Below are 9,020 nucleotides of genomic sequence, written 5' to 3'. Positions count from 1 at the left end.
ACATCGCGACCTCAAGATACCCACAGTCAAAGAGGAAATAGCAAAATATAGAGACAGATATAGCAAAGGAGTCAACAAACACCGAAACCCCCTAATCAATGGACTACTTGATACGACGGACCAGATTCGCAGGCTGAAGTGGCACTACCCGCTAGACCTAAACGCTAGATTCATTTAGTTATCCAAATTAAGCATATACACTTACTTATAATAGTTATAAATTATACCTATCTGTAATAAGTATTAACTTATTGTAAATAAATAGCCATGTCACTGCGCCACGCCAGAAAAATTACTGAAAATTCTCAACGCGAGAATTGATTGTAATTTCAACAAATAAATAAAACAAAAAAAAAATCAACAACCGGCACGGGCGAGCATGGAAACTCAAGAGCAGGCATATGGATAGCAACGGCGCACGCAGCAAACAGCAGTGAGACGAATGAAATAAGTAAGAACGAAATAGTGTGGTTATTAGATAGCGGTTGTACCGATCACATAATTAATGATATAAATTATTTCGATAAATCTATCGACCTAAAAGAACCGGTAAATATATATTTAGGCGATAATAGACCGATAAAAGCGATAAAAGTTGGGAATGTTATATGTTATTTTGAAGCATTCGGAAAACAAAATGAAATAAATATGAGGAAAGTATTTTACGCGAAAGAAATGTCCGCAAATTTGATTAGTTTAGGTAAACTAACAGACAATAAGAATACGGTTATTTCCAAAGGAAATATTGCGAAAGTAATAGATGAGGATAATAAACTTACAGCTGTAGCGTTCAAAGAGAATGGGACATATAGAATAAAAAGTATATTGAAAGGGAAGAAGCACTTAGTAAACAGCGCCGAACGTAGTGGTATGAGTAAAAAGGAAAGATGGCATAGGATGCTAGGACACGTAAATTTTAAATATTTAGAGATTTTGGGTAAAGAGCAGCTAGTGACTGGCATACCGAATGAATTTGAAAAGGAACTTTTGAAATGTAGGGTGTGTATAGAAAGCAAAATGCATAACTTACCTTTAAAAAATAATCGAACTAAGGCTAGGGAAATAATGGAAATTATTCATATGGACGTATGTGGTCCCTTTAAGACTACCGGATTCAATGGAGAAAAATATTTTATTTCATTTATCGATGATTATCGTAAAATAGATAGGATCTATTGTATAAAATCAAAAGATGAGGTCTTTGATTCTTTCGTACAGTTCGTAAATGAAGCCGAAAATTTAACGGGCAAGAGGTTAAAAATATTAAGATGCGATAATGGTAAAGAATATTTAAATAATCTAATTTATAAATTTGCTAGGGATAAAGGTATAAGAATAAATAATTGCCCAACATACGTACATGAATTAAACGGGACAGCGGAAAGGTATAATAGAACAGTGATGGACATGGCGCGTTGCTTGTTAGCGGAAGCGAAAGTACATAAAAGGTACTGGCCGGAAATAGTTTGTACAGCGGTATACTTGAAAAATCGAATATTAGCGAATACTATAGAGAGAAAGACACCTTTTGAAATATTCTTCGGGAGAAAACCAAATGTTAAAAATCTACATCTATATGGAAATAAAGTTTTTGTAAGAAGGCCAGAACAAAAAAGTTTCCAAATGGGACAAGAAGGCAGATATGGGAATTCTATTAGGATATAGTGAAGTAGGATACAGAGTCTTATTAGGTGGGAAAATAACAATAGCTAGACATGTAGAGGTCATAGAGACAGACACTAAATGTATCGGTTTTGAGGAAAATTCATAAGAGGCAGATAGAAATGATAGCGAAGATAACTATTCATTGGATGGTATGGATAAGGAAGAGTTAGAAGGTAGGGAAGATGAAAATGATAGTAGTACTGAAAGCTCAAACACTACTAGGAGATCTACACGTATTAAGAAAACTCCAGTAAGGTATCCAGAAAAGGAAAATATTTGCGAGATTCATGCAAATTATTGTAAAGTAGATATCCCTCGTACATTTGAGGAGGCGATTTGTTGCGAAAATAATGAAGTTTGGAAACAGGCCATGGATAAGGAAATAGAATGTCTCTATAAGAATAAAACTTGGAAATTGGTAGAAAGGGTAAAAGGCAAAGAAGTATTAGATGTAAAATGGGTTTACACGAAAAAATCAGAGGACAGGTATAAGGCTAGATTAGTGGTAAGGGGATTTCAACAAAGAAACGTAGCTGATGACATATATTCTCCAGTGGCGAGTAATCAGACCTTTAGGATATTGTTATCATATTGTTGTCAAAATGGATTAATAATTGAGCAAATGGATGTAGAAACTGCCTTTTTAAATGGTGAAGTAACCTCGGAGGTATATGTAAATCAACCAAAGGGATATGCGGACGGAACGAATAGAGTTTGTAAATTATCGAAAGCGCTTTATGGGTTGAAAGAAAGTCCAAGGGACTGGTATGAGTGTTTTGATAAGTATGTGACGAGATTAGGTTTTAAGAAGAACAATATAGAGCTGTGCCTATATACTTATGAAGAGGGAGAAAATGTTGTTTATTTGTTAATATACGTAGACGATTTGTTGATTTGTAGTAAAAACAAAGGCAAGATACAAAGTGTAAAAAAATTATTAACTGATAAATTTGAAATGAAAGATTTAGGTGAAGTAAAAGAATATCTTGGAATAAATATAGAGTATGATTATTTAAAAAATGAAATGAGATTAAGCCAAAAGAAAAACATAGAATCATTAGCAAACAAATATAAATTACATAATAGCAAATTGTACTGTACACCTATGGAAACTAACTTAAAAATTGAAAAATAAATAGAGAGGACATTGGATACAAGAATTTAATTGGCGCATTCCTGTATATTAGTGTAAATACCAGACCCGATATAAGTTATAGTGTGAATTATCTGAGTAGATTTCAAGATTGTTGTAACGAGACACATTTTAAATATGCCTTGCGAATATTGAAATATTTGTACCGGACTAGAGATTTAGGGCTACATTATAAATGAAATGAAAAGTGCGAAACAGGAGCAGGAGATCATATAGATAGGAAATCGACTTCTGGGTATGTAATTAGATTGTATGGAAATGCAATTGGATGGAAGTCTAAAAAACAAAGGTGTGTGACAAAAGCCTCGACGTATGCAGAGTATGTAGCTCTATCGGAAGCGGTGAGCGAAGTAATGACTATCAGAGAACTAATGAAAATCTTCGATGTAAATGTATACGATAACCCTGTAAAAATCTATGAGGATAACTCTGGAGTAATGAGTATAACAAAATACGGAACTTTTACAAAAAATTCTAAACACATTGAAGTTCATTACCACTACGTTCACGAGTACGTAAAGGAAAATAAGATAAACATAATAAAAGTAAGTACAGAAGAAAACACTGCGGATATTTTTACGAAGGCACTGTGTAGAGAGAAATTTGAAAGGTTTAGGTCATGGATGAATGTAAAATAAGGGAAATGTAAATAAAGCGATAAATGTTAAATATTTTGTTAATTCGACAAGTATGTAAATAAAATTAAGTGTACAGTATAAATGTAAGGAGGCGTGTTAGGGAAGTGATACATTTACACTGTACATGAGAGTGTGTGCGTAAGGGTCAGAGGGCGTCCAGGTCTTAGTTGAGACAAAAGACTGCCGTTAGAAGATTCTGGATAGTCGGTTGGCGACAAGCGTGCGTGCAAGACGTTCTTCAGAGTGTAATATAGATGTATAGCTGTTGTGTGTGAAATATAGTCAATTATTTGTATTTCCAAATCCTCGAATTTCCTTAACAGTAACAACTCCTCCGCAATGCCGCTAACACAAACCACTCGCTGGCTGCGGACTTATATTGACTATGGTTAATTATGTACTGAATAAAAAGTGATAATTTCTAGAGTAGTTTTATCTTCATAGGACATTCCTCGTTGATTATTTCTATACTTCACGATTTCCCTGACAGTGTCAGGTTGCGTTCTTTATCAATCATCGATTTATAAATTGTCACTTGTGAGCTGCGCAAGTTAGACGCATTGGCAAGTTTTATTGGCATTGTTTTATGTGCATCGCTGACAAATTGTATTTGCCTATAAATTTATGCTGCAATATTCGGCCCTTGAGTCGCACTTAAACTGTCTAAGCTTACCAGTTTCCTATACTGGACGATCCTTGAACCTTCTCGATTCATTGAAATTACACGAACAGTTCGTTTAAATGAAAAGTGTTAACCTAAAGGGGTAGTTAGTTTGTAAATACAAAATTTAAAGTATTCAGCTAGAAGTTATATTCCAGCCATGTTGTAATTGCGAAATTTCAAATAGAAAAAAACTCTACGCGGCAATTCTATTATGAATTTGTGAAAATTCCAAAAAATCTAATTTTTTAATCTAGGCTATAATTTTTAATTCGACTTCTTATACACATTCACTAAATAGAACATACGTCTTCAGCTTTAGGAATAGAAAAAAAAGTTTAATTATTGACTTTACCTTTGTTTTCCACCTCTCACAGATCACGATCTGCTTCCAGAATCACAAGATGAAATATAAAAAGAATCAGGTTTTAAAAGCTGGAGGTGTCAGCAGGCCTGCTACCATCAACACTGTCTCCACGTTTCCCGTTTTAGGAATAGACAAAAAAAGTTTAATTATTGACATTACCCTTGTTTTCAACATGTGATAGATCACGATCTGCTTCCAGAAGCACAGGATGAAATATAAAAAGGATCAGATTTTAAAAGCTGGAGGTGTCAGCAAGCCTGCGACCATCAACACTGTCTTTACCTTTTCAGTTTTAGGAATAAACAAAAAAGTTTGATTATTGACATTACCTTTGTTATTTATTTATTTTATTTATTTATACTTAGTCCATACCTTTCGGCTTTGGACGACTTTCGGTTTACATCTCTTATATAATTCTATTACATCACTTATAAATCTCTTACACTAGCTCTTCTATAACTATATACAACTGCTTATACTGAACGATTGCACCTTACTTAATCTATCTGTATGTAATAACTTATAACTAACACTTATAACTAAGTACTCTTTCCGTCTTTGGCTTTTATTTCCTTGCTGAGCTCCCTTCCTCTTTTTTTTTTTGCGCGATGAGGGGAAAATGCTGTTACGTATACCCAGTGACCCGCGTCACTGAGTTATGTGGGACTCGACAGATGGCGTTGCCGTACCCACTAAAAACTCCTCCTCCTGTTCACTGGGAGGTACTCGAGGTACCAACCCGGTACAATCATTCGACATTACTTCGGGTTGGCCTCTACTTATGCGTACCCATCTTCATCGGCAATCTTCCACGCTAAACTCTCCTCCTCCTGCTTTCTCTTCACCGCAGAGCCTCCACCTCCCTCTCCTTGTTAAGCCGATTCGTCATGACCCTGGTGCACACTTTACTAAATTTGAGCCATAGTCGCTCCTCGGCGGCCAGCTTCTCCACGATCCGGTTCTCTGTCCTACATTCTTCTCCTATCTCGGCCTCCAACTCCGCGCGCTCCCCTGTCCATCTAGGGCACCAGAACAGCACGTGCTCGGCATCGTCCACGGCGGCTCCGCAATCCCAGCAACTGGTGTCCGTCTCTTTCCCAATCCTGTGACGGTACCAGTTGAAGATACCGTGCTCAGTGAGAATCTGCATGACGTGGTAGTTGACGCCCCTCTTCGTTCTGTAGAAGATCAACGGATCCTCTATCAACCTCTTAGTCCAGTTGTAGGGATTGTGGGCCATCCATTCCATCCTCCACCTGTCCTCGGCTTCGGTCTTCAGCCTCTCCATCTCCTCGTACAATGCCGGCTCCGTTCCCTCTGCATTCTCGACGATCCGCCTCTTCACGCCGTACTGCTTCCACCGCAACCACGCCTTAATGTGTGTGGACATGTTACCCGTCACCACGCACAAGGCTCCATGCGACACTGTACGGTAGGCGGTAGACGTACGGATCATCGCCACCCTCTGTGCTCTCTTGATGATATTCCTGTTCTTTACCTTGCCCAGGGATGAGGCCCATATAGGTGCACCATACAGGACCACCGACTCTCATACCCCATAATAGAGCCATCAGGCCGCGTCCCTAGGCCCATTCACGTTGGGGAGCAGGCCCAAGAACCGTTCCGCCTTGTCACACGCCGATTCGAGGTGAGGAGAGAACCCCCTAGCATTATCCAACCAAACTCCCAAGTACTTCACTGTCTTACTAGTGGAGACCTCCCCCCTCACGTCGTAGTTAAAACTTGTCGGTATCCTCTTCCTGGTTAGGAGGATAACCTCCGTCTTCTCTCTTGCCAGATGAAGTCCCACGTCGCTGCACCAACTGGTGGCCGTGCTGATGACCGCCCTTATCCTGTCCTGGATGCCGAGGAACTCCCTGGCCTTAAGGAGTACCGCCAGGTCGTCGGCAAACGCCACGGCTTCGATGTCCTTCTCCCGGTCGAGTGTCTCCAAAATTCCGTCGTACACGAGGTTCCACAGTAGCGGTCCTAAGACCGACCCCTGCAGAACCCCCGCACCGACTTTCCTCCTTACGACGCCGTCCCGGCAGTGCGCTATGATCCTCCTATCGGTCAGGTAATCCCCGATCAACTCCTGAAGTCGTCCTGGCAACCGCCTCCTTCGCGCTTCCACCAGAATACTCTGGAGCCTCAGTGTATTGAACGCGTTCTTCACGTCAAGGGCGGCCAGAACGCATACCAGGCCCTTTCCTCTGCAGTCCTCTGCAACCGCGACCGTCCTGTTCAGGGCTTCGCATTTCCCGACAGCCATTTTCAAATCTTCCTCGTTTATCCGTAGATCATCGGCTCCGTCGGGTACCGCAGGTGTATAGCCTGTACCTACCTGTCCCTATCCGGATGCATCAAGTGCACAGACTGGACCGGAGTATCCAGTACCGCCACGGGCGCTCTCTCCTTCCTTCTTCTTACCACCCTCCTCCATCCATCAGATTCTTCGCTGCACTCCTCTTCTCTTCGCACGTCCCTGAACGGCTTCCCGCATGCCTCCGGATAAGAAGCCTTTCCCCTCCTCGGCCTCTTTCGTTCCTCCACTCTCAATATCTCCGCCGGCGATACCACCTTTCTCTTGGGGTGGCTGCCCTTGTCCACCGCTACTTCCTTCCTCGCTATTGTTCTCGCGCCTATCTCCTCTTCCTCCGGGGTTCTCTTCCTCCTCCTTCTCCTCCCTTTCCGCCCCCCCCCCACTGTTCCAAGAAGGACAGGATACCCTTTATCACGTTCCCCATCCCCCTGATGCCCTCATCGTCGTCCTTGTCCAATTTAAGTTTTCAGACCGTCATACCTAACATCTGTACCGCTCCCGCGAGGGCCCGGGTCAATCCTTTAAGTTCCGCCCTAGAGATCAGGATGTCTTCTTCTTCCTTACCGTCGCTAGGCTGGGTATCCTCCCTGGTACTATCCTCCAGTTCGCTAGCCGTGGTCGCCCTAATCAGCTTCCTTTTGGTGTTTCTATTTACCACCTTCCTCGCCAGCTGCACCGGCGGCCCTTTCCTAGGTATCACAGGCGTGGTGAAATCGCTGTCCCTTACACCGTAGGAACCGTCCGACTCCTTCACCATCTCCACCTGAGCTCTACCTCCGATCGTCGGGCTTCTTTGAAGCTTCTTCGTGGGTCTAAAGGGATCACCCTCTTCTACTCCCTTCTCCCTCGGGATTACCGATATGGTGATCTTCTCATTCAACCTGACATCCGCCACCTTCCTCGGTTTCTCCCCACCCAGTGATAGCTTCCTCGTCTCTCCTTCCTTATCTCCTTTCTCCCCGGTAGCAATTACCGTACGAGGGGGTGCCCGGGGATCCACCCCCCCTCCGCCGTTCTTCCAATCGCATGATGACCGTCGGGTCGAGCCTGGGAAGCTACTCGAATTCCCGACGGGGCCTGGGGGCTCCGAAACCCTCTGCGCCGTAAGTTTCAATCCTTTTCTCGTCTTATCCATATTTATTATTGTCATTCATTGTCCATGTGAATCGCCAGGTCGTCAACATCCCGTTGTAAGCCATCCAAACATATCCAAGCATAGCCAATAAACTCGCCGTGTCGTCAACAAGTTAGCAGTCCGGCATAATAAATAAATAATAATAATGTATTAAGGCCCAACTAATCTTATTGTCACTATTTAAAAACAGTCCTCTACTTATCTATCTATCTATTTAAGTTTTCCCTGTCAACACCTGCCTACTGCTAAGGACCCGATGATGCGCGCCCAGAACGCCACAATATAGATAAATAACAACAATATATAATAAATACTGAACAATAAGTAATAAATACCATAAATCAATAAATAAATAATAAATAAGAAATAATAAGTAATAAGTAAATAAATAAATAAAATAAATAAGTAAATAATAAATAATAAATAATAAATACACAAATCAAATAAAACAATTACTAGTTAATTAATACAAAACTATAAATAAATAAATATCATAAACTAAAAGAATAAATAAATAGTAAAATATTATAACATTATAGCGGTGCCTGCATCCAACCGCTACATACTCCAACCTACTAATCACCACGTAACTCCTATAGCCGCCCCATTACTCGGCACACCATTACTTATTTATTTATTCCAGGCACTTAGTTCGGCTCGTGTCACAATAAATAAATGGCCAAATAATGTCTAAATGACCGGCCCGACTTTATTCCTTAAAAATAAGAACTTACTTCGAGCCGACCGTACATGCTCACATTATTATTTATTTATTTGCAGTTATCCTCTAATGCGTATGTATATAAACGACTAATAACCGTGACGCGTGAATCTGCCATTATAGTCGATGGGGTCTTGTCTATATGTTTATTTGACTTCATCCGAGGTCGCCAATACCGGATAAATTCAAGTTAATGATTACTACCGTACTTTTCGTTTCTCGCACACTTCCTATTATATCACACTCGCACACTTACTTTTTCTTGTTCAGTGAGGATAATATCATCCCATTACGCACAAATGTCTTGTTGCTCACCCCCTCAACCATCATACATGCCAACTCTATTTCCATTTCCAC

Source organism: Bombus vosnesenskii, unplaced genomic scaffold (genome assembly GCF_011952255.1).
Source record: "Bombus vosnesenskii isolate JDL3184/JDL3185 unplaced genomic scaffold, Bvos_JDL3184-5_v1.1 scf7180000013571, whole genome shotgun sequence".
In the NCBI taxonomy this organism is placed as follows: Eukaryota; Metazoa; Arthropoda; class Insecta; order Hymenoptera; family Apidae; genus Bombus; species Bombus vosnesenskii.
This window is presented reverse-complemented; position numbering follows the sequence as displayed.